Source organism: Cyprinus carpio, chromosome A22, assembly GCF_018340385.1.
Source record: "Cyprinus carpio isolate SPL01 chromosome A22, ASM1834038v1, whole genome shotgun sequence".
Taxonomy (NCBI): Eukaryota; Metazoa; Chordata; class Actinopteri; order Cypriniformes; family Cyprinidae; genus Cyprinus; species Cyprinus carpio.
Window position 1 is genome coordinate 127,477 of NC_056593.1, and position 25,917 is coordinate 153,393.

General features: G+C 40.8%; 1 pseudogene; it reads left to right on the top strand.

Annotated features, from left to right (window-relative positions):
- The first annotated feature begins 11,871 nt into the window (after window positions 1-11,871).
- LOC109075958 lies at window positions 11,872-24,049 on the top strand (annotated as a pseudogene).
- Window positions 24,050-25,917: the final 1,868 nt, after the last annotated feature.

Here is a 25,917-nt window from a genome sequence, read left to right on the forward strand (position 1 = left end):
GATAAGCTACTACTAAATATTGTAGAAACTTAATTTTCTGTAAAGTTGCTTTGCAATGATCTGTATCGTAAAAAGCGCTATACAAATAAACTTGAATTGAATTGAATTGAATTGAATTAAAATAATGTAGTTTTTGATTATTTGTATTTTATTTACAGCACAGTATAATCAAAATATACATAAAGATGGTCAAAGTGACACTATTGAGCCCACTGAGATATATATATAAAAAGCATGATTTTAGTCATGTTTTACTTTTTAATAAATAGTAGCTGATATGACCAGGGTTTTACACTGAAGAAAGTTCTCTTTTCTCTATACAGAGAAAAGGACACTGCAGAGACCACATCCTCCCCAAAGGGCAGAGGTGAAAAGTAACGAATTACATTTACTCGCATTACTGTAATTGAGTAGCTTTTTATTTCTACTTTTTAAAGTAATTTTTAAAATCTGTAATTTTACTTTTACTTAAGTATATTTTGTTTGAAGTATTGTACTTCGCTACATTTTAAAACACATTAATTACTGAGTAAAAAAATTAGCTCCCTGGAAACTACTGCAGTAAATAATGGGCAGGAGTGCAAACTGGCGCTAAAATCACAAGAAAGATGCAGACGGAAGAAACAGGCTTTAGTGGTGTAGACACCACTGAAAACGAAACCCCATCATATTCTGAAGTTGAACTCGAAGGAAATGAAGTGAACCCCTGGCCATATTTATGCTTTATTATGCAGTGTAAGCTGTGCTTACCTAGGGAGACCAAACTAGCAGCTTATAAAATCTCGACAAGACATCAACCCTTCGCAAGCATGTAGAGGTAAGCTAAAAAACTGTAACGTTGCATTAGTGGTTAAAATGAAGCTTTGACATTTTAGCAAGAGGTTTTGCACAAATTAGCCAAAAAGACAGTGGTGCGGAGTGTGTGATATATATCATAATTGTTGTTTTAATGATGTGCGTGCGTATTTATAGTGCGTTCTTTCACTGTGTGATTCAGTCTTGTAAAATGAAAAAGATTTAAGAGATTAATATGTGGAGAATACATCACATGGATTAACCTAAAAGGAAGCTCCACACATGGAAGAGGCCTCTGTGGCAGGTTTTACCCTGGTGAGAGGAGAGACTCACATCCACAGACTATTGGCAAGTGGGGGTCAGCCCAGGGAAAGATGCCTTTACCTTTACCATGGAAAATACAACATATGGGATTACCAGAGGGAATCACTACATATGAAGAGCTTAGCCCAGTTAGACGTAATCACCTGAAAAGGGGCATACAACAAATAATGGGCCTGGTGGCTGGACTTCTTCACAAAGTCTGCCTATTGATGAGCGCTGAAAGGATTACATCTAGGGTTCGCTAGAAATGAGAACACACATTGACAAAAAAGCACACATTATCACCTCAGAGAGGTAAAAGGCGCTATGTGGAAGCACCCACACCCACCAGTTCAACTAGGGCTTACCTGTTTATACTCAACAACACCTTAGAAAAAACTAGTTCCACTCTGAGATTGTAGAATCTCGCAAAGGTGTCTGCCACAGTGGTGCCATTCAATAGAGCCATAGGAGGCAGAAACACCTATAGTAGAGTGTACTTGCAAGTCCTAGAGGACACAGCATGCCCTGGGTGTTGTATACCAAATGGATGGCATCCACCAGCCAGTAGGCTACCCTCTATTCCGAGACAGCCGTCTGGACACAGCAGGGAAAGGACTGGATCTACTTCATCAGGAGGGAGTGCTTGCAAGTTCACGACTTGATCCTTGAAAGGGGTAGAATTCTAGGTACGCTTCACTAACAGAGAGCACTTACAGGTCCCCAACCCTCTTGATGAAAGTGAGTATGGTCAAAAGGGCCGTCTTCAAAGAGAGAGCACTCAAGAGCAATCCCAAGAGGAACAAGTCATGGTCTCGGAGGATTTAAACTCTTCGCACCTCTGAGGAACCTAACAATCAGGTTGTGCTTTTCATATGACTTACCTTCCACAGTGTCATAATACACCACTATAGTGGCCATGTACACTTTCAGGGTGGAGAGGGAAAGCCGCCCCTCCAGCCTCTCCTGTATTAAGGAAAGCACTGACCTGATGGGGCATATAGCAATTAACAAAAAGACGGCACTTCAACCATAGAGCTGGGCTCTGGTTTGAGTGACTGTCTATCACTGCCATTTCATGCCCTGTCCCTGAGAAAGAAGGTCCTTCCTCAGGGTGATTAGACTGGGAGGAGATGTTGAGAGGAGAACGAGCTCCCACAACCCTTCTTTGGTATGATGAAGTAAGGACTGTAAAACCCTTGCTTCATCTCGGCCAGAGGGACAGGTTCTATTAATCGCCACATGCAGGACAGTAGTGTTCTCGCCTCTTACTAAGGTGAAAAGGATGCCGATGAACTTGGGTGGGCACCACGCTAACTGAATTGCATAGCTGAGTCTGATCATCCTGATTAGCCATCATGATGGATTGGGAACTGCAAGACAGGCCCACAGACTCTGCACAAGGGGAACCAAGTCATTGATAGAGCAAGTCACAAATGTCTTTTCATTGCAAATTAAAAAACAAAAGCTAAAAGATAAAAAAAATTATAATAATTACCCACCCACAGTGTCAAATTCTTCTTACTTCTGAACTCTTAATTAATTTTGTCTGGTCTGTTTGGGCTGACATTTCCAACAGTTCCCCCTATATGATTTAAACATTTTTAAAGGTAAGTAATGTGTACACTAAGTAATTTGTACTCATTAAAACATTTTATTTTTGTAGAAAAACAAAACACTATAATTTTCCTGTTTAAAGTGATGTGCAATAGAGACTTTAGTCATAACAGTAGTGTTACAGTTTTATTTTACATTTCACAGGGTGGAGGGGGGACGGTTATAACACTATTGCTCACAGAACATTAATCATAAGGACTGATGGCAAATAACTTTTTCTACAGTGGCATCATTAACTAAAATTTGACGACAACTGTCATTTTAGCCATTGCAATAACATTACTGAATAAATCTTTTAGTTATAATATAAATGTGTGTAAATGTTTAAGCTTGCTTGTAAATGTGGTGTGATGTCTCATCTTCATTCTTTTAAAGTGAAGTAAAGTGACGTGTAGCCAAGTATGGTGACCCTTACTCTGAACTTGTGCTCTAACCCATCCAAGTGCACACACACATTAGTGAACATGCAACCTTCACGCAGTGCTGCTCGAACTCTCAAACTTGAACGCGCGACCTTCGGGTTACAAGTCCGACTCTAACCCTTAGGCCACGACTGCCCCCCCTTCATCCTTGCTCATAATTTATTCTACAGCTGTTAGACTGAAAACATGTACAGGATGTTTGCACGGGATGCCAACAGCTGGAGAGCACATGACAGCATACACTGGCAATGTACTGTTAATGGGAGGGGCAAAGTCAATAAAATTAACAAAAAATGGAAACACTTTACAATAAGCTCTCATTCATTAACATTCATCAGCAGAATCAAAAATATATAAATTTTTATCTTGCTTAAGAATTTTAATAAACAGAATTGTTCAGTGTATGTTCATGTTAGTTCACAGTGCATTATCTAATGTTAACAGATGCATTTTGTAAATATGATCCTCTTCTGACTATTATTAATTCCTCATTGTTATTAGGGTATGTCCCCAAAACCTTCAAACTGGCTGTTATTAAGCCTCTCATCAAAAAACCACAACTTGACCCCAAAGAACTAGTTAATGGGGGAAGTCGTGGCCTCATGGTTAGAGAGTCGGACTCCCAATCGAAGGGTTGTGAGTTCGAGGCTCGGGCCGGCAGGAATTGTGGGTGGGGGGAGTGCATGTACAGTTCTCTCTCCACCTTCAATACCATGACTTAGGTGCCCTTGAGCAAGGCATCGAACCCCCAACTGCTCCCCGGGCGCCGCAGCATAAAATGGCTGCCCACTGCTCCGGGTGTGTGTGTTCACTGCTCTGTGTGTGTGTGCACTTCGGATGGGTTAAATGCAGAGCACTGAAGTGTGGAATTTTTCACCATACTTCCATCAAACCCACTTCACTTACACAATATCACAAAAACTTTCACTTTAATTATAGACCGATCTCGAATCTCCCTTTTCTTTCCAAGACACTAGAAAAGGTAGTATACTCACAATTACATTCCTTCTTAGAGAAAAATGGCATCTGTGAGGATTTCCAGTCAGGATTTAGACCGTATCATAGTACTGAGACTGCTCTCCTTAGAGTTACAAATGACCTGCTCTTATCATCTGATCGTGGTTGTATCTCTCTATTAGTGCTATTGGATCTTAGTGCTGCGTTCGACACTATTGACCACACTATTCTTTTGCATAGGCTAGAACACTTTGTTGGCATCAATGGAAGTGCATTAGCATGGTTTAAATCGTACTTATATGACCGCCATCAATTCGTAGCAGTGAATGAAGAGGTATCATATCGTTCAGTATGGAGTACCGCAAGGCTCAGTACTAGGGCCGTTACTCTTCACGCTTTACATGTTACCCTTGGGAGATATCATCAGGAAACACGGTGTTAGCTTTCACTGTTATGCTGATGATACTCAGCTCTATATTTCTTCGCGGCCCGGCGAAACATACCAAATTGGAAAACTAACGGAAAGCATAGTCGATATAAAAAACTGGATGACGAGTAATTTCTTACTGCTAAATTCTGAAAAAACAGAGGTGTTAATTATAGGACCTAAAAGCTCTGCATGTAATGACCTAGAACACTGTCTAAGACTTGATGACTGCTCTGTCAATTCTTCATCATCAGTTAGGAACCTAGGTGTGCTATTTGATAGCAACCTTTCCTTAGAAAGCCACATTTCTAGCATTTGTAAAACTGCATTTTTCCATCTCAAAAATATATCTAAATTACAGCCTATGCTCTCAATGTCAAATGCAGAAATGTTAATCCATGCGTTTATGACCTCAAGGTTAGACTATTGTAATGCTCTATTGGGTGGTTGTTCTGCACACTTAGTAAACAAACTCCAGTTAGTCCAAAATGCAGCAGCTAGAGTTCTTACTAGAACCAGGAAGTATGATCATATTAGCCCGCTCCTGTCAACACTGCACTGGCTCCCTATCAAACATCGTATAGATTTTAAAATCTTGCTTATTACTTATAAAGCCCTGAATGGTTTAGCACCTCAGTATTTGAACGAGCTCTTGTTACATTATAGTCCTCCACGTCCGCTCCATTCTCAAAACTCTAGCAATTTGATAATACCTAGAATATCAAAGTCAACTGCGGGCGGCAGATCCTTCTCCTATTTAGCGCCCAAACTTGTTCGGGAGGCAGACACACTCTTGCAGTTTAAATCTAGATTAAAGACCCATCTCTTTAACCTGGCTTACACATAACATACTAATACACTTCTAATATCCAAATCCGTTAAAGGATTTTTAGGCTGCATTAATAAGGTAAACCGGAACCGGGAACACGTCCCATAAGACCCGATGTACTTGCTTCATCGTTAGAAGAATGGCATCTACGCTCATATTAGTCTGTTTCTCTCTTATTCCGAGGTCACCGTAGCCACCAGATCCAGTCTGTATCCAAGTCAGAGGGTCACTGCAGTCACCCGGATTCAGTACGTATCCAGCCCAGATGGTGGATCAGCACCTAGAAAGGACCTCTACAGCCCTGAAAGACAGCGGAGACCAGGACTAGAGCCCCAGATACAGATCCCCTGTAAAGACCTTGTCTCAGACGACCACCGGGACAAGACCACAGGAAACAGATGATTCTTCTGCAAAATCTGACTTTGCTGCAGCCTGGAATTGAACTGCTGGATTTGTCTGGTCAGAGGAGAACTGGCCCCCCAACTGAGCCTGGTTTCTCCCAAGGTTTTTTCTCCATTCTGTCACTGATGGAGTTTTGGTTCCTTGCCGCTGTCGCCTCTGGCTTGCTTAGTTGGGGACACTTCATTTACAGCAATATCGTTGACTTGATTGCAAATTATTGCACAGATACTATTTAAACTGAACTGAGCTGCATGATGACATCACTGAATTCAATGATGAACTGCCTTTAACTGTCATTTTGCATTATTGACACTGTTCTCCTAATTAATGTTGTTCAGTTGCTTTGACGCAATCTTTTTTGTTTAAAGCGCTATATAAATAAAGATGACTTGACTTGACTAAACTGAACTGAGCTGCATGATGACATCACTGAATTCAATGATGAACTGCCTTTAACTGTCATTTTGCATTATTGACACACTGCTTTCCTCATTGATGTTGTTCAGTTGCTTTGACGCAATCTTTTTTGTTTAAAGCGCTATATAAATAAAGATGACTTGACTTGACTTGCTGCTGATTTGCTATGATTTGTTGGTTTTATGGACTAAATGTTAAAAGTAGATCCCAGATGTATTGTTAACTTGGAGTCAAAGACTACAGGCTCTGTACAGTTGGGGTTGTCTGCTCTGTGTGAGAAAAATGTCCTTAGGAAGTCCTTGACTATCTTAGATGATACATCTCACATTTTGTATTCAGAATTTGAACTGCTCCCCTCAGGCAGGCAATATAGAGTGCCCAAGCTGAGGACTGTTAGAGCTTCTAGATCTTTTGTTTCAAATCCAGTCTTGGTTGGAAACAATTATTTTAAACATAAAGATAAAGGTGTACTATGAATTTTAACACTATATTTTAATATATGCAAAATAGTGCACAGTTAATTCCTGGGTTTCTGTTGCTGTGGTTGTACTTGTGATGTTTATATTCTAGCAGTTTTGTCACAATAAAATGTGTCTGTATGTGAGGTTGATGCTGTATAAGTTGCCCTGTGAAGGGACAAATAAAGATATTACTACTACTACTAACTAATGCAATTGTCACACCCCTGGACTCATTATGTTGTGTTTTCGCCTCATTTGTTCCATTCCCCATGTTCTCTGTGAACCAGTTTCTGTCTCCCGTGTTTGGTTAATTGATTAGTTCCCAGGTGTGTCTGATTAGTTTCCAGGTGTGTCTTCTTAGTTCCCTCATTAGCCTGTCTTTAAAACCCATGTCCTTTCAGTCTGTGTTGGTCGGGTCTACCAGTTACATATGTGTGTCTTCCTCCTGTGTTCCATGTTGGGTTTACACGTGTGTTGGATTAATAAATACTCTCTTGATTACTCTCAACTCTGTGTTCCTTTTGGCAGTGTAACATGACAGAAGACCCGACCCACAAAAGTTTAATTAGCGTGTTTACCCTCCGTTTGTTTTCCGGTTTTCCTCAGTCCTTTTGTTTCTGTTGTGTTTCATGGATCCCCTCCTTCGCCCCGAATTCATCCTCCTCCTGGTGGAGCAGGAAGGACGATCTCTCGAGGACCATATGAGGCAGTTCCTGTTGCTAGCCCATCTCACCACCTACCCGGATGACGCGCTTTGCGCGTTCTATAATGCCAGCCTCAACACTGCGTGCAGAGTGCCGTCATCCGAAGATGGTCCTTGGGAGGAATTCACCGCATTCGGGGAGTGGACTCTCCAGACCCAGAGCCAGAGCCCAGCCCACCATCTCCCTGATGTTCGGAGCGCATGCCCGAGCCCGCTGCTGACGGAGGGCCAGAGCCCGCCGCAACCAACGAGCCATCGCCGCATAGAGCGTCAGAGCTGAGGGTCGCCGCAGAGCCAGACGCCATGACGTCAGACCAGGTGTGTGAGCCGGCAACATCGCCTGCCATGAGGGAGAAGGACATGGACAGGGTTTAGCGCGGAGAGGAGCTCCGCCCCCTGCATCGCGGCTGAGGGTGAGCGGAATATGGAATGCCAGTGCCAGCTCCTAGAATGTGCCTTCCTGTGGCCACTCCACAAAAATGCCCACCCACTGCTGCCTCCTCCACCGCTGTCGTCTGGCAGCCCCTCTGCTCGCCCTCAGCCCACCATCATTGCAGTGCACGATCCACAGGACTGGCATCCTCCAGCTTCGCCATCCTCTGAGTTCCCTCACCTCCGCCTCCTGCCTCCGAGGCCTGGACTCGCCTCGGCCTGTTGCCCCGTCGGCTCCACCATGGCTCCTAGCTCCCTCCTCTCCACCATGGCTCGGCAGTCCACAAGCTCTGTCTGGCTCCCTCATCCCTCCGGCTCTGCCTTGGTCTGGCATCGACCATCCTGCGCCTCGGGACTCCACTCCTCTGGCTTTGACTCGTCCCTCTGTCCCTCTGGCTCCATCAGGCTCGTTCATCCCCTTGGCTCCACCTTAGTCCTCTGTCGCTCTGGCTCCACCACGGCCTCCAAACCCCCAACTGCTCCCCGGGCGCTTCAGCATAAATGGCTGCCCACTGCTCCGGGTGTGTGTTCACAGTGTGTGTGTGTGTTCACTGCTGTGTGTGTGCACTTTGGATGGGTTAAAAGCAAATCACGAATACTGATCACCATACACCACACTATGCCACATCACACTCAACTTCCACTTTCTTTTCTTTCACTTTCAGTCTGTGTTGGTCCGGTCTACCAGTTACATACGTGTGTCTTCCTCCTGATTTACCCCTGTGTTGGATTAATAAAGACTCTCTCGATTACTCTCGACTCCGTGTTCCTTCCAGCAGCGTAGCGTGACAGCAATAAACTAACCTAAAAATGGAAAGTGTTCCCTGAAAACAAATGTTATGATTACTCACCATTCAAATGAGAATGATTTTAGCTTAAAATTTTCAGTAACACTTTATAATAACTTTCATTAATAAATCATTAACAAGCATTATGTAATGTTTAACAGATCATTAGTTAATATATATTCATATAGCTATAAAAAAAAAGAATTAATGTGATTGTTAATGTTTACTAATGTACTTATTAAACATTAGGGCTGTAAGAAAATAACGATACACGCGAGTATCACAGTATTTTGTTTGGCAATACTGTATCAATTCTCAAAACGGAATATGGATATTTAATTTTTTAATTTAAAAAAAAATCAAGATTCATGGAAGTTTCATTCATTCAGATCAAAATGATCAAAATGTTACGACATTGTATGTTACAATTGTAAACTTAAACTGTGAACCTTTAAAGTAAGGTATAAAAATATATATGCTCTTTTTAATAAAATACATTTTAAACGTATTATACATTTAACTAAAGGATCTTGCAAGCACGTTATTTTTTCCCTCTTTACTCGTACTGCACAAAAAAATGGTTCAATAAGGATGAATGTTACTGGGACTGATTATTACAAATGCAGATCCCACTGTGTTCTATTTAAATAATTTTATTTATTTATTGCTAAGGTTTGCATATGGTAGTGTGTTCTTAATGACTGATTTCCTAATAATATATCCTATTCCTAAAATAAGAAATATCCCAATATATCGCCTTGCTTACAGTATCACAATTTATAATTTACATATCATATCGCAACCCCTGTATCGTGATACGTATCGTATCGCCAGATTCTTGGCAATACACAGTCCTATTAAACATTATCTAATGATTAACAGATCTTTATTTAAAGGGGTCCTATTATGCTCTTTTACAAAGTCTTGATTTTGTTTTTTGGGGGTGTATTAGAACAGCTTCTCATACTAGTTCAAATCAATACTAGGTCAAATCAATTTGGGCGCGATTTAAACCCGTATGATTGTAATCACTTTAAGTTCGTCTGCCTTGGGAAAGCTAGCGTGTCTCCGACATAGTGATAGCACTCGTTGCCTTCTCTAGTGCAGCTCAACCAGGTCTCGTCCCATTCGTCGGTATTTGTGATATCATATAGTCCAAATGAGTTGTCCACTGTAGTTTTTGAAAAGTGATTTCTGTTAAATAAACTTTGCAGATCTTATGCTCAAACAACAACATTACAGACTAACTAAAAAGTAAAAAAAAGAACCCCTTTAATGTAAATTGAAATGCTTACTAATGTCATTAAGCTTTCGATTCATATGATCAAGCACTTTTTAAAAATCTACAAATTATTTTAACAGAAATTATACAATGATTACAAGCTTATTTGTACTGATTTGTACTTTTTAATGCTAACAAATGTCATTAAACTTGAGTTCTGATATTAGCTAATGCTCATTTTTTACATTTACAAATGTTAGAAAATATAGCTTAATTAGTAATTTTTAAGTACTTCACAAACTATTCATGTAAACATATTTTTCAGTAACTCAATCACAGTCTGTAAAGGTCATTTATTTGTCTTCGTTTGTTGTGTAGACCTCTACTATTTTCCCATCTTAAATTATTTATTAATTTTTTGTTCATGTTTTTGCAGTACCCAATCTAAAGTTGAGACTTTTGTGGTGCCAAGGCACTTGAAAAGACATTGCCCACAACATAATGGCGCTGTGTCACGAACTTCCAGAAGTAGCCGGAGGCCTTCACACTTAACAAACCGCGCTCAAGGGTTGAAGCGATCTGAAGTGAAAAGTCACCCGCCAGGCCATCACATCAAGCAGAAATTTTAATCGCAAAGGCTTGCATTGGTTGAAGCGTTATTTCCTTTCAAATATTCATTTAATCCATGCAGGAGAGATAATCGTTCACCTCATTTTGGGAAAAAGCATTCTTTCTTAAAACTAAACCAGGCATCGAGCCAACATTCTACAAGATGCTTTCCCAGCTTTAGCATTTTCCTATCGTTTTAAAACAAAAAAAATGATTAAACCTGGACGGATTAATCATAATTAGGTGATGATTTGCACATTCTTTTTGGTCTGGTGCCATTATATTGAAATATGAAAAAATTTGCTGAAAAACCCGAACCGAAGGGGACACGTTTGACCAAATACAAGGGGGTTGATGCTGGTGGCGTTTTTATTCTGTCTATACAAGGCAGCCTTTCAGGCTGCGCTGGGGCTGACTGGAACTCAAAGTTGGGTGAGCTCAACTCAAGGTTCTCATCATGTTCTCTTTCTACTATTAACCTAATATTACATACGAGTGTTTTGCATTTTAGAGTGGCTAACCCTGACACACGGTAATTAGTTAGCATATTTTAGAGTTTACATTATGGACACTGTATATTCAACATGCTTTTGAATCTAATCTGACTGAATTACTGGGAGTAAGCACATATTCGCTGCATGGAATTTACAGATTATTTGCCTTTCTCTTAGCATCTCCTACCTCAGACACACCAGACACATTCTCTCTGGACACAACAGCAGGTATTATGCTTGTGATTATATAGTGGTAATATATGCATTTTAAAAATGGATTTGGTTTTCATTTGAAAATGATGGATCCCCGCACTCAGTTCTAGAAATGGCGGAGGAAATACAACAGAGTACTATATTGTTGGCGGTGTTGAGTGTGTATGTTTGATGGTTAATGAGTGAGAAGAGCAGCTCATGTGCCAGCAGTGGTTGCCAGCAAAAATACGGTAACCGAGGCGACAACTGTGCAACAGACTGATTATTTCGAGTCCCACAGAGAATCGGAAGGATGCTCTGTTCAGGAAGAATCAAATCACTGTCGGTTGCTGCTTCCAGTCAGTAAGGCTGCTTTGTGCTTCATTCGCATCTATTTTGACTTATATTTTTATCCAGTCCATTGTTATTATTATCATTGATTTCAAAGATAAGAGAAGCTTTGCGGGCACATGTGCCACATTGGTCCTCTCTTAGCAGCATGAAAAAACAAAACTTTTATTCAAATTCTGAATGGTATATATATTGCCAGAAGTTAAAAGGCGGGCTGCTGTATCGTCATCTCAGAAAATTCTGCTACATAATCCAATTAATCTCTTCACGGCATAGTAATCTCTTTTAAGTTACGTATTGTTTTTATGCATATGTACACTTACCTTTAAATCATCTTGGCAGGACCCATTTTTTAAGTCTCAGGGTTTGGAAACCACTGCTCTATAGTAAATTAGAGGAAGGACCTCACCACATTCTCTCCTTTGTCATTTGTCAAAGTAAACCAAAATCATGGAGATGGTGAATGGAGTGTTTCGCCCGGCGGCCATTTTTCCTCCCGAAGCCGTAGAAAGAGGAGAGAATCGAGGCTCAGACCCGCCCCCTATTGATGCCAAAACAGCATTCTTCGTGGTCGGTGCCAGAAGAGATGTACCTGAAGGGTACTCTTGTTTAGTAAGAATGGGTGGCAAAGCTACTGTAAAAACTCTGTGTGGGAAAGTGGGCACAATTAGAAAAAGTGTTGATCTTCTGTAAAACACTTTAGCCTTATGCTATGCTACGTGAATAAAACATTTTCATTTTTTAGTAAATGTCTCACCCTGTCTGAAAACTTTTTTAGACACTCAATGTAAAAAGAAGCTGAAATCTTCCCCATGAATCCTCCCCAATTTGATTAAAAATTGATGACATGGCCATGATGACCCACCTCAATGAGCCTACTGTGCTGTATAACCTCAAAGAGCGTTACGCAGCATGGATGATCTAATGTAAGTCCTACATAAACTGCGTTTTATTCCTGGGTATGGGTTGGCATCATTAGTAAAACTGGACTCTCATTCATCTCCCGTTTCAGACCCACCTGGCTTATTCCCCATGGGCCACTGTCAATCCATACAAATGGCTCCCCAGTGTACGACTCAGTTGTTGTGGCTGGATACAGAGGCAAAAAGAGGGTTGAAGCCCACCTCACATCTTCTCCATCTCTGACAACGCCTACCAGTTCATGCTCACTGGTAAGTGGTGACATAAATTTTCAATCCAATTTGCAAACCAATAAAATAATTAGGTTGTCTTAGAAGTAGGGCTGTCAATCGATTAAATGTTTTATCTAATTATTCAAACCCTTTTTCTGTGATTAATCACGATTAATCGCACACATTAAGCATAGACCATTTATCTTGTTTCAAATGTTTATTTTGTCATCATTGGCTATATCCAGCAAAGTAAACCAAAAGATTAAAGGGTGTTTCTCAAAAATCTCAAAAATTTCTTCAATCTTTTTTCAAGATAAATTTACAAAAAAAGGACACTTAGAAACTCCAAAAGGACACCAAAGGAGTCCATATAAGCACATACAAAAGAAAACAAAATCAGAATTTTATAGTATGGTGTACAGTGCAACAGCAAAAAGCTTTTTCACATTTTAGAGAATTCAAGATGTGATACCGAACAGGACCACATGGAGATGCCAAAAAAAAAAACCTAAACCAACCGCATGCTGACTGCATATATCTACTACTGTAGACAGATCCATTCATTACCGTGAATGTGTGTGTGGAACAACGCGGATATATCGGAACTATTCTGTGCTGTGTATAAATACAATGTGCATTCATACACGTATTATTATAACGGACTCACGCGTGCTTACTGTATGACTCCTGTATGCCACCACGTTAATCGCCTTTTACCTTGATTGCAGTTTTCATCATCCATCAAAACTTTACTAGCAAGATGTAAACCGTAGTTTGTGTCTCATCTGGCCATACAGCAGCGGGATGTTTGTGACAATCCGGTTCAGTCTGTACATCGCACTACGCAAACGTTAGCTGAGGGCTCACGCTTCTTCAGAGACAATCACAGAATATGACAGAGCTCTGCAATCTCTGATGTAATCAGACTGGTTTCTTTCTTTACATTAGCACTGTTTTGGACGTTGTTTTGAACGCAATTTGCTTTCTGACTCATGTGGACTGAAAACTTTCCCAGAGGTTAGCGGCTTAAAATGATCTGTCGCAAGACAGAGAGCAAAATTGGGTTAAAGGGGTTAGAATATAAAATTTTGCTTCAGTTAATTTTTGCATAACTGTGTTAAATTATTTTAACGGTTAGGATTGTCAAATTAAATTGCATGCAATTAACGCAGGTGTTAACGATGACACCCTACTTAGAAAGTGTGCTATTTTGTGTTTACCTGAGCCTGCCTATATTTTGCTTGATACTTTACAATTTTTTTTTTAAAAAAAGGAAAAATTCTGTTTAGTGGTTCACTTAAAATAACACTATGAACTTGTTCAGACAGGAGAATCAGTCTATCCTTATACGTAATAGACTGTAATAAATGGTTTTTGTATAAGATGCTATCCTTTTTTAGCATACTTACTCCTATTTTTATGCTTCACTACATTTGGTTGCCTGTGTTGTTGTTTCGAGTGATTTTAAAATGTTGTTTATAGACTCTCTGATTGGTTTGGCTCCCCCTAATCTCAGTGAGTTACTTGACCAAGTATTAACCCCCCCTCACTAGATCCCTTTGGTCTTCCAACCAGGATCTACTGTTTTACCCCTAAAAGTACGAGGCTTAAGTGCCGGGGAGATCGTGCTTTCTTGTATTGCTCCCCCCAGGCTTTGGAATGCCCTTGCCACTGTCCATTAGACAAGCCTCATCTCTTAATATTTTTAAATCCAAGCTAAAGACATTTTTATTTTCAAAAGCATTTGGCTGACGATATATTTGTACGATTTTATAATTTTTCTGTTTGTTTGTTGTGTGTTTTTTATTTTTCTGTTTTTAATGACCTAATAGAAAGCACATTGGTCGACAGAAGTTGTAATTAATTGTGCTATATAAATAAAGTGGTCAATTGTCATTGTCATTATATGCACCAAAAGAACAACTGCTTATTCAAGGGTTTTGTGCAGAAAGCAGCACTCTGAAATGTAAAAGTGAAGGCTGTTACTCAATTGAGAGAAAGCCGTGCTTACGTGGGGAAATAGAGAATTCAAAACATTGTTCTAAATAGGCGCATGTATTGGGAAAAAAGAGTGTGGTACATACCAGTAAAAGAAAGGTGTGGGGAAAAGGCTGATTACTGACAGTGCTGCATGTATACAAGGTTAAAGCCAGCATGCTGCTAAAAAAACGATGCATGTAGCATGCAAAATGCCAGTGTTCACATCTTAAGCGGCTTTCTGGTGTGCAATGTTAAATGTAGTGCCTGAAGATTATGGTTTATAAAAGAAGAAGTTGACATAAAAGCTAATGTACTTAAATAAATAGCTAATGTAATCAAACAGTAATTTCTAATTTTCCTGAAATATGTTATTTTCCATCTTTAAACACATTACACTCAGTGGAGAATCTGGTGCAGGGAAAGACTGTCAACACACAAACGTGTGATCCAGTACTTTGCGACAATCGCCTGTATCTGGACCGAAGAAGACAGAACCTGTCCCCGGCAAAATGCAGGTACTAAATCAAGCAACAGCCAAAGTACAGTGACAGATAATTCTACATGATGAAATTACTTAATACTCACCAGGGTCGCTAGAAGATCAAATCATTGCAGCAGCAACCCTCTGCTGGAGGCTTATGGAAAGTGCCAAGACTGTAAGGAATGACAACTCCTCTCGTTTTGTAAGTTGCTGAGGTCAAATGAAATGCATTATACAAATTTAGTTTTAAGTTTCCAAGATGGGAGGAAATTCTAAGATGTTCAGAATATTTCCCCTCTGGTAGGGTAAACTCATCAGGATCCACTTCGCGACCACAGAGGAAAAACTGGCCTCAGCGATATGAAACTTGTAATCAACATTGTTTTAAGCCAAAATTTTTTATTTGGATTTGCTAACAGGTGGATCAATAATTGAACTTAAATTCTGATTTTTTGTCCCATTTATTTGTCTTTGAAAGATCGCTGGAAAGGCATAGAGTTACATTCCAGTGTCTGCTGAGAGGAGTTACCCACATCTTCTACCAGCTCATGGACTGGAACACAAGCCCAGAGCTGCTCGGTGAGAAAATACAGGATGTTGTTGTATTATTTATCAGTTATTACCTAGGTGAGATCACTGTACATGCGCACATTAACGCTTATAGGGCCCTGTCATCACCACCAACCCTATGGACATCCCATGATCAGCCATGGTGGAAATTAACTCGTCAAAAAGGATCAATGATGTGGAGGAGTTCATTGCCAGCCAGATTGTATGTGGACAACTCATTCCTTATTAGAAGTCGTGGTAATATTTTCATTCCTCTTGCAATATATCTCAGCAAATGGAACAACAGAAAAAACGCATAACTGAATACTGCATGAAATACAAACAAAATACGTTTCCTCTTTTAGCTTATATAATAAATAATTATAATATAAATTAGCAATTCTTTTGGTCGTTGTGAAACAGACTGCCATCTGATTATTCTGGCTCACTGCTGATGAGGAAAAATCAGCATCTACAAGCTGGACGGGCTGTGAGGGGATGCATTCATGGGAACTGAGGTCAAACAGAAGCAGCGAGAGGAGCAGGCCGAACCGACGGCACGGAGGTGTCGGGTGTATTATACACAAAAATTAGCATGCAAACATTGACGTAATTAGTAAAAAGTAAATGAGAACTGTTCTTCCTCAGTGGCCGAAAAATCGCCTTACCTCATGGGCTCAACTCCGCTGACATGCTGAAAGCTCTGTGCTCCCCAGAGTGACAGGTCGGAATGAGCTGGTGACCAAAGGAAGACAGTACCACAGTGAAACGACCGATCAAAGATGAAAAAACCTGATGGAAATGTCCCTGAAAATCATAAGAGAATTCATGCTTCAGAAGTTACTCTAGTACTCAATTACACTGACCTTTGTAATTTCTCAGTCGTGACACAAACGCAGTTTTTCTCGGACGGGTCTCGCAAGTCTGTCTCTGAGGAAAATGGTTTGTGGCTGGTCGCCGTATCAATGAGCTGCTTGGACACAAAGCAGCCTAGACAATTCTTCCATGTGTGCTGGACATCGTGGATTTGAGATTCTTGATGTTGAGCTCTCAAATCATTAATAGTCTGTGTAAGGAATTATGGACATTGATAACATCAATATAACAGTATCAGTACTAAAGAACTGTCCTCTCGTTTATTATCATTCAACAGCTTGGAGCAGATTTGCAATCCATTTCCACCAAATGAGAAACTGCAACAGTTTCAACCCACCACATGTTGTCAGGAGCAAGAAGGAGTACAGATAAGAAGGCATTGAGTGGGAGTTGCATTGACTTTGGGATGGACTGGCTGCCTGCATTGAGCTCATTGAGAAGGTAAGAGGACATTTTAGCAAATTCAAATGACTATTCACATTGTGTCTGGACTTAAGTGTGAATATTTCTTCAAAAGCCAAGGGTATTCTTCTCCATCCTTGAAGAGGAGTGCAGTTTCCAAAGGCTACAGACACAAGCTTCAAAAACAAAGCCTAATATGACCAGCATATTAGGCAAAAAGTGCAGCTTTCCAGAAGCCCAGAAAAGCCTGCCAAAGTTTAAGGCATGAGGCCCACTTCTCGTCTATGTGAACTACGCCCGGCACTGTGGGACTACAACATTGTTAGCTGGTTGGACAAGAAGCAAGGATCCACTGAATGACTCACCATCGTTGCAACAGCTTCCCAAAAGTCATCAGCTCAACTTGCTGTCCTTCCTGTATGTTGCTCATGCAGGGAGGAGCAGAAGGTAATGAATTATTGGGATTTCTTCCAATTACTTTCTGTTTTAATTATGTACAAGGCCCATGCATATACAAAAAACTGAGGGGAAGAGTAAGATATTATGCATCTCACCAATCTATGTGGTCACAGAATTAACAAGTTTCAAATATGAAGAAAATATATGCAAGATAATTAGATTTAACAAGATTAAAAATAGGATTTATTTGAAGGGGGGTAAATGGAAAGCAACACAAGATCATCAAAAAAAAACTTTTGTCATTGATATAAAACAGCTGAAGGGCTGGCGTGGAAAGAAAGAAACTAAAAAGAAGATTGGTTCCCTTCCAGGCGGTGTCTGCACTTTTGGGAGTAAACAGATTATCTCTTTTAATGAAGGATAATCAACATCTTCTTCAGTTAAACACTGGACTAATGGCATAAGCTTATTTCACAGGGAGAACTTGGGTAAGCTGATGAGGCTAACCTGAGGTAAGCAGCCAATCACCCTCACTTTGTGCGCTGCTTGATTCCTAATGAATCCAAAGACACCAGGTAAACTTGATCCCTGAAGCACTCAAATGTATCACAGATTTGAAAATATCTCTGGCACCTTAAGAACATTTGCATTTCAGGTCTGATGGAAGAAATTATGGGTATCCACCAGCTTCGGTGTAATGGTGTGCTGGAGGGGTATCAAGATACTGCAGGAAGGGTTTCCCCAGCAGAGAATCCTCACGGTGGACTTCAAAGCAGAGGTAAAAATCAACTTTTGCAACCTCCTAGTGGAGATGAGTGCACACACCTAATCGGATACCCACTTTATGTGTTTCACGAGGAACATGACTCTTCCCTAAAATGTCCTCTAGATACCAAAGTATTAAATGCTGAGTGTCATCCCTGAGGGACAGTTCATTGACAATAAAAAGGCTTCAGAGAAACTCTTGGGCTCTATTGATGGTGACCACACCCAGTACAAGTTTGGACACACAAAAGTGAGCTACAACACAGTACAAGTTTGGACACACAAAGTGAGCTACAGCAACAAATGACTAAGCTCAAATCTACATGGAATGGCATCCATAACGTACTGCTAAAACATCCCCTTATATATTTGTACATCATTTTATTTGTACAGGTGTTCTTTAAAAAAGCTGGTCTGTTGGGTACTCTTGAAAGAGAGATGAGAGATGACAAAACTAGCAAGCTGGTTACCATGACTCAGGCTCTTTGTGGGGTCGGGCTTCCCCTCATGAGAAGGGAGTTTGTAAGATGATGGAGAGGAGGTGGAGTGTAAAATACAGTAAAATATAAAATACCATTATTTGATTTACAGAAAATAAATAAAGTTGAAAATGTTTGAGTCAAACAAAAAACAGAAACTCCCTTCCACAGAGGAGTCCATTTTGTGCCATCAATATAACATCAGTTCATTCATGAATGTCAAACATTGGCCCATGGATGAAGCTCTACTTCAAGATCAAACCTCTTCCTAAAAAAGTGCAGAGACTTGAGAAATAAACAGTGGCAGAGCGATGAAGGATGACTTTGAGAAGATGAAAGAAGGGATTTCACAAAGGCAATAGCTAAAAAGAAAGAAAGAGCTTGAGGAGAAAATGGTATCACTTCTCCAGGAGAAAAACGACCTTCAACTTCAAGTAGCTTCTGTAAGTATTTCAGCTCGTATTGATCATAATATCATCAGATCATAATCATATTGGATCCTACAGCTCTGACCATAAGTCATTAACTGTTATCCATGTCAATGAACAGGAATCTGAAAACCTCTGTGATGCTGAGGAGAGATGTGAAGGACTCATCAAAGAAAGCAAGATCCAGCTCGAGGCCAAGCTCAAAAGAGACAAGTGATGAGACTGGAGATGAGGAGGAAATCAATGCTGAACTGACTGCCAAGAAGAGGAAAACTGGAGGGGATGAATGCTCCGAGCTGAAGAAAGAAGACATCGATGACCTGGAGCTCACCTTGGCAAAAGTGGAGCAAAGCGAGAGAAGCATGCAACAGAGAATAAAGTCAGTATTTTTATTTTTACATCTTCATACTGCTGATAGTGATTCAGACTCTTGAGAATAAAATTAATATAAAATGTTTCATTTAGGTGAAAAACCTGACAGAGAGATGGCCTCTCAGGATGAGGAGCATCGCCAAGCTGAGCAAAGAGAAGAAAGCCCTCCAAGAGGCACACCAGCAGACTCTTGATGACCTTCAGGCAGAGGAAGACAAAGTCAACACTCTGACTAAAGCGAAGACAAAGCTTGAGCAGCAAGTGGACGATGTAAGAAGTTCAGCATTAGAACAAGACCATGAATCAATGGGAAATTAATATTGTTGCTAATTAATATTTTATTGCTCTGGTTTCTCTTACAATAGCTTGAGGCTCATTGGGAACAAGAGAAGAAGCTCAGTTTATGGACCTTGAGAGAGCCAAGAGAAAGCTTGAGGGTGATCTGAAACTGGCCCAGGAGTCCCATAATGGACCTGGAGAATGACAAGCAGCAATCCGATGAGAAGATAAAAAAGTGAGTGGACATCAGACATTAGAACTGCACAAAATTAAGTATTTTGCACATTTTACAAAACACTACTTTAAAAACAGGAAGGACTTTGAAATAAGGCAAAACTTCTCAGCAAGATTGAGGATGAACAGTCTTTGGGAAGCACAGCTTCAGAAGAAGATCAAGGAACTTCAGGTAACACTAACAATAATCTTTCGATGTGAAATGGTGAAGTAGGTGATAGCTGTGAAAAACCCACATTCCCAAAGATTGCTAAAAGAATTCCCTTGTCTTTCTTTATTTAGGCCGTATTCGAGGAGCTGGAAGAGAGAGGGAGTGAGGCAAGGCGAGTTCTGCTGCGTGCTAAAAGTGGGAGAAGCAGAGAGCTGATCTTTCCAGGGGAACTTGAAGAGATCAGCCCGAGGGGCTCGAGGAAGCTGGTGGTGCCACTGCTGCCCAGATTGATGATGAAACAAAAACGCGTGGCAGCCGAATTCCAGAAGTTTGCGTCGTGATCTGGAAGAGTCTACCTTGCAGCATGAAGCTACAGCTGCAGCTCTCGCAAGACGCAGGCAGACAGTGTGGCGTGAACTCGGAGAAACAGATCGACAACCTCACAGTCGGGTCAAGCAGAAGCTGGAGAAGGGAGAAGAGTCGAATACAAGATGGAGATTGATGACTTGACAAGCGAACATGGAGGCTGTGGCTAAAGCAAGGTATAATCTTGAGACAACTTAAAAAGTAAAGAATTCTATTATTAGTTTTCAAAACTACTTTAGCACTTCAAAAAGAATCTCAGTGAGTTTATATTTCTTAATTTATGTAGGCAAACCTTGAAAAAGAATTGTTGCATTACATTGTTAGAAAGACAATAGGAGTATGAGCTAAAGTCAAGAGATGATGAGTTTGTATGCGCCAACTTAATGATTTAAATGCCACAAGGCAAGGCTCCAAACTGAAAACTGGTATGTAAATACTGAAATTATACCATACACACAATGCCACAGAAACTGTGCTGGCCAGAAACAAAAAGTGATTCAAGCCACCCATTACTGGCGTCCTTCACAACTCTTTTATGACTATTTTATAAATTATAACAGTGTCTCATAACTAGGTGAATTTGGCCGTTCACTGGAAGAGAAAGAAGTATTTGTTTCTCAGACGGACAAGAAGGCAAACAGGCTGACACTCAACAGATGGATGGAAATCAAGAGACATAATGCAAGAAAGAGGTTAAAGGTGTGTACTACAAAACAAAAATCTGTTATCTGGTACTATGTATAACTTCGATGTTTTCCACTTTTGACTTCAAGGCCAGGTAGGCACCTGGCCCATGTGGTTCAGTGATCTGCCCGCCATGACTGTGACTTGCTCAGAGAGCAGTATGAGGGAGGGAGCAGGAGTGCCAAAGCTTGAACTTCCAGGCGTGGAATGTCCTAAGGCCAACAGTGAGGTGGCTCAGTGGAGAGAGAACCAAATATGAGACTGATGCCATCCAACGCACTGAAGAGCTTGAGGAATCCAAGTATATACAGCAAAGATCAATGTCTCCAGCACCCTACATTTTAATATCACAAAAGTGGTAAGGATGTGGTAATTTCATTTCGCTTTCCATCAGGAAAAAGCTTGCCAAGCGTTCTCAGGATGCTGAAGACTCCATGAGAAAGACGGTGGAACTACAAATCTGCCTCTCTGGGAAGAAGAGAACAAACCAGAGACTTCCAGGGTGAATTAGAGGACCTCATGATTGATGTGGAGAGGGCAAGTACATTTGGCTGCCGAAAACCTTGACAAGAAGCAGAGAAACTTTGATAAGGTAAGAAAAAGATGTGGATAACTTATAAAAACCTAAGCCGTGAACTGCATGCACTTGGCTAATCAACAAAGCAGACTACATTTTTTTCTTCAGGTCCTAGCAGAGTGGGAAACAGAAGTATGAGGGAAAGCCAGGCTGAACTAGAAGGTGCTCAGAAAGAAGCTCGCTCTCTCAGCACTGAGCTGTTCAAAATGAAGAACTCCTATGAAGAAGCTCTTGACCACCTCGAGACCCTGAAGAGGGAAAACAAGAATCTGCAGCGTAAATTACACTTTTATTTGTAAAGAAAGGATAAAAATATGCATTTAAACAAAGTTTTACTATTCTTCTTTTTATAACCCTTTAGAGGAAATTTCTGACCTCACTGAGCAGCTTGGAGAGACTGGAAAGAGCATTCATGAACTGGAAAAGGCAAAGAAGACAGTGGAGATCATAGCATCAGCTGACCCCAGCACATACGGGTTGGTCTCGGAAGGGAAAGCGAGAGAGATCGAGACTGCACATTGAAGAAGCTGAAGTACTGTTACATTAAAAACTGTCAAATAAATTCATTTCTTAACAGAGCATTGCACATTACAACTTTTCCTGTCAGGTGGACATAATTCTTACTATTTACTACACTATCCATCAGGGCACCCATGAGCATGAAGAGTCAAAAAGATTCTTCGTGTGTGCAGCTGGAGCTGAAACCAGGTGGAAGAAGCGAGATTGACAGGGAAGCCTTTGGCTGAGAAAGGATGAGGAGATGGAACAGATCAAGAGGAACAGCCAAAGAGTGCTAGATTCCATGCAGGGCGCTCTCTGGACTCTGACGGTCAGGAAGCAGAAATGATGCCCTGAGAGTCAAAAAAGAGAAGATGGAGGGAGCTATGAATGAGATGGAGATCCAGATGAGTCATGCAACCGCCAGGATGCCTGAGGCCCAGAAAACAGCTCAGGAATGTTTCAATGGCCAACTCAAGGTATTCTCGTTAGAAGGAGGAACACCTTAAAATTTGTAATATGATGCGATGAACGAACTAAAGCAGGACCAAGTAATAAAATAACATAACTTTTGCCAACAGGATGCCCAATGCACCTTGATGAAGCTGTCAGAGGACAGGAGGACATGAATGAGCAGGTGGCCATGGTGGAGCGCAGGAATAACTGATTGCAAGCAGGAGATTGAGGAGCTGAGAGCGGCACGGTGAGCAATACAGAGATGAGGCCGCAAAGTGGCGGAGCAGGAGCTGGTGGATGCCGCTCAGCGTGTGGGACTGCTGCACTCAGGGTTACAGAAAAACTTACTTGGAGCAACATTAGGTAAATCATAACAGAGTTTTAGTTAATGTACACTAAACTACCCTTGCTTAAATCCACAGAATACAAGGCTTATTTGCACCAAGAAGAAGCTGAGGCTGATCTGGTCCGGTTCAAGGTGAGGTGGATGATGCAGCCAGTCGAGGCCAGAAATGCGGGAGGAAGGCCAAGGAAGGCCCTCACTTTTGTGAGCGCTACATTCTGTTGCTCTATTCTAAATTAAAACAGTTATTTGACTTCTGTTTAGCTGCCATGTGGTGACCAAAGGTATCCTTCAGGTGAAGGCATTCTACGTCTATATTGATTGAGTTAATTTCATTGGTTTTAATTGCAGGCTGGCTTACCCTGGATGGCTGAGGGTGAAGTAGGAGCAGGACACCAGTGCTCATCTGGAGAGGATGAAGAAGAAACTGGAGGTGACTAGTCAAGATCCTGGCAGCACCGTCTGGATGAGGGTGAGAGTCGGGCCATGAATGGGTGGAAAGAAACAGCTCCAGAAACTGGCGTCCAGGGAAATTACAAGCGACAATACTGTCTTTCTGTGAACTGGCTATGCCCGAGATTTGACAGCTGACAAAAAAGAACTCCTATGAAGGTGCGTGAGTTGGGCAGCTGAAGTTGAAGCTGAACAGAGACGGGTCGGTGCCGATGCTGTGAAAGGATGTGCGTAAATATGAAAGGAGGTGAAGGAGCTCACTAACCAGGGTACAACTACACTGGATTTAGACATTTTCATTCATATAATCCATAGTTAACTAAGACCATGAACAATAGTACACCCAAAGACTGCGGAAGACATAAAATGGACTCGACTGCAGTGGATCTGGTAGCAAGCTGCAGCTGAAAGTGAAGGCCTACAAGCGCCAGGCTGAAGAAGCGTAAGCTATGTCAAATGTCTTGATTGTGAAAAGTTTTGGACATTTCTATCAATACATTCAGTGCCATGAATGCAGTGCTCTGAAATGGGTTGGATATCTTGTGTCATCCTAACAGGAGGAGCAGGCCAACACTCACCTGTCCAGGTACAGGAAGGTGCAACACGAGCTGGAGGAGGCTCAGGAGCGAGCTGACATCGCTGAGTCCCAGGTCAACAAGCTGAGAGCCAAGAGCCGCGAGGCTGGGAAGGTAACAGTCAAACCTATACTACAACAGTAGCAGTGTTGGGCAGTATAATAGCTACAAAGAGCAAAGAATGTGAGTTTAGTTGGTTCCACTACTCAACTCAAAACAACTCAACTGTGGTGGAGGGTCTCTCACCTGCTGAATGTTTTCGTAAAATCTTGTCTTCTGTCAGAGGTCCAGCAAGTGATTTAAGAAAAAAATGGAACAAGGCTGACAGAATAAATGACTACATACAACTTTTCTTGCTTATTCACGTGAAGCTAGCAGAAATAAAACAAAATTTGCAGCACTGCACAAATATTGTGATAGACTGAATTAGGGCTGCAATGAACTGTTATATTGACATTTTTTCTAATAATCAGAAAGCAAAATAATTTGCCAGCATCTTTTCATTTATTAGAATATAAATATATGACAATTAGTATAAATTTCACATTATGCAGTTTTTAAGCAGCAGAAGTTGTTCAAATAACAGCCCTCTTCAATGCGAGTAAATCACTAGAATATGTGACTAAATCTTCACTTTGGGTGACTAAATGATATCTAACATTAGCCATTGGCTAATAAATTCTTAGATTTTACTGACCAGTGTGTGAGTTGGAGGCTAATAAGTATAAGTTTAGCAGCACAGATATATTTTCACTCACCGAACACTCTCTAACTGAGCGCTTCAGAGTTTTACTCTCCATCAATTGATCTGTGCTATTTTTCAGTTCATCTCAATGGATGCGCTCGTTGCCCCTAGAGAGAGAGAAAGAAGAAAACAAAAAAAGAGGAAAAAAGGAGAACAGAAAAAAAGAGAGCGGGAAAAAAAGAATTTGACGCGATACATGTGAAACAACTTCTTTGTTGTATTGTCATGTCAAAATAATGGGTTCATTGGAATTCATGTAAATGAAACAAACGTTAAAATATCCCGTTTTATCGGGTAGTGGCAGTATGCGCCAACATACTGAATGTAGCAAACGGCAAAGTCGCAGGGGCTGGCCATCACCAGATTGTCCATGTTTCGGATTTCAGCAAAATCAGTTCGAGCGAACGCAGACAATGTGATTCCAATATAGCAGAACCCAGCAGCTATTAATCCTTAGTGATTTTATATTAGTTATTAGTAGTAGAACTAGTAGGTTTCTTATCTATATCTATTGTTTGTTTTTTATTTCCTTTATTTTTTTCTTTAAGAAAACAGTAGTGAACGATGGCCCAACAATAATACGTTACACGCAAATCCACCACCGGACGTCCGTAAGATGTCAGATTCAAATAGAAAAAATATATTATTTCATTACTTGGTCACCAAGTTTTGAATTCTAATTAATAAAGTTCTATGATTAGAAACTGCTATTGGACTATTAAAATATTAATGCTTGAACTCAGATGTTATGAGTTGTATTTCAGATATTTAAAAAGTGGCCAATTACAAACATTAAGCCTTTTTTATCTAGCCTACTAAAATAAACAGCGTAGCACCCCGCGAAACACGTCCCTGGTGCGTAACTAAAGAACTTTACTTAAACAATGGTCCCCCGGACCTTCTATGCCAACGGTATTCATTGAGGGGTGAGATAGGAGAGGCATAAATAAGCAAAAATCTCTTCCACAGACAGAACATAGTTCAAAGTTCGTGCGAAACGTACATGAAGATGAAAAAACACGTTTTTTCAGAGCCCACGCTTACCGTAGGGTATGTCGTTCACCACTGACTAATTTTCATCCACATAGCCGAAAATAGCTCATGATTATCAGAGGACACATGGTGTTGACTATACCTCTGAAGTTCGTATATTGACGAGTGATGATTGCTGAAAGGTAGACAATGTCATAAGGAAATGACAGAATCGTTTACACCTGCAATTTTGTCAGAGGAAAGGCTGCACAGTATAATGAATATAATAACTGAGCAAG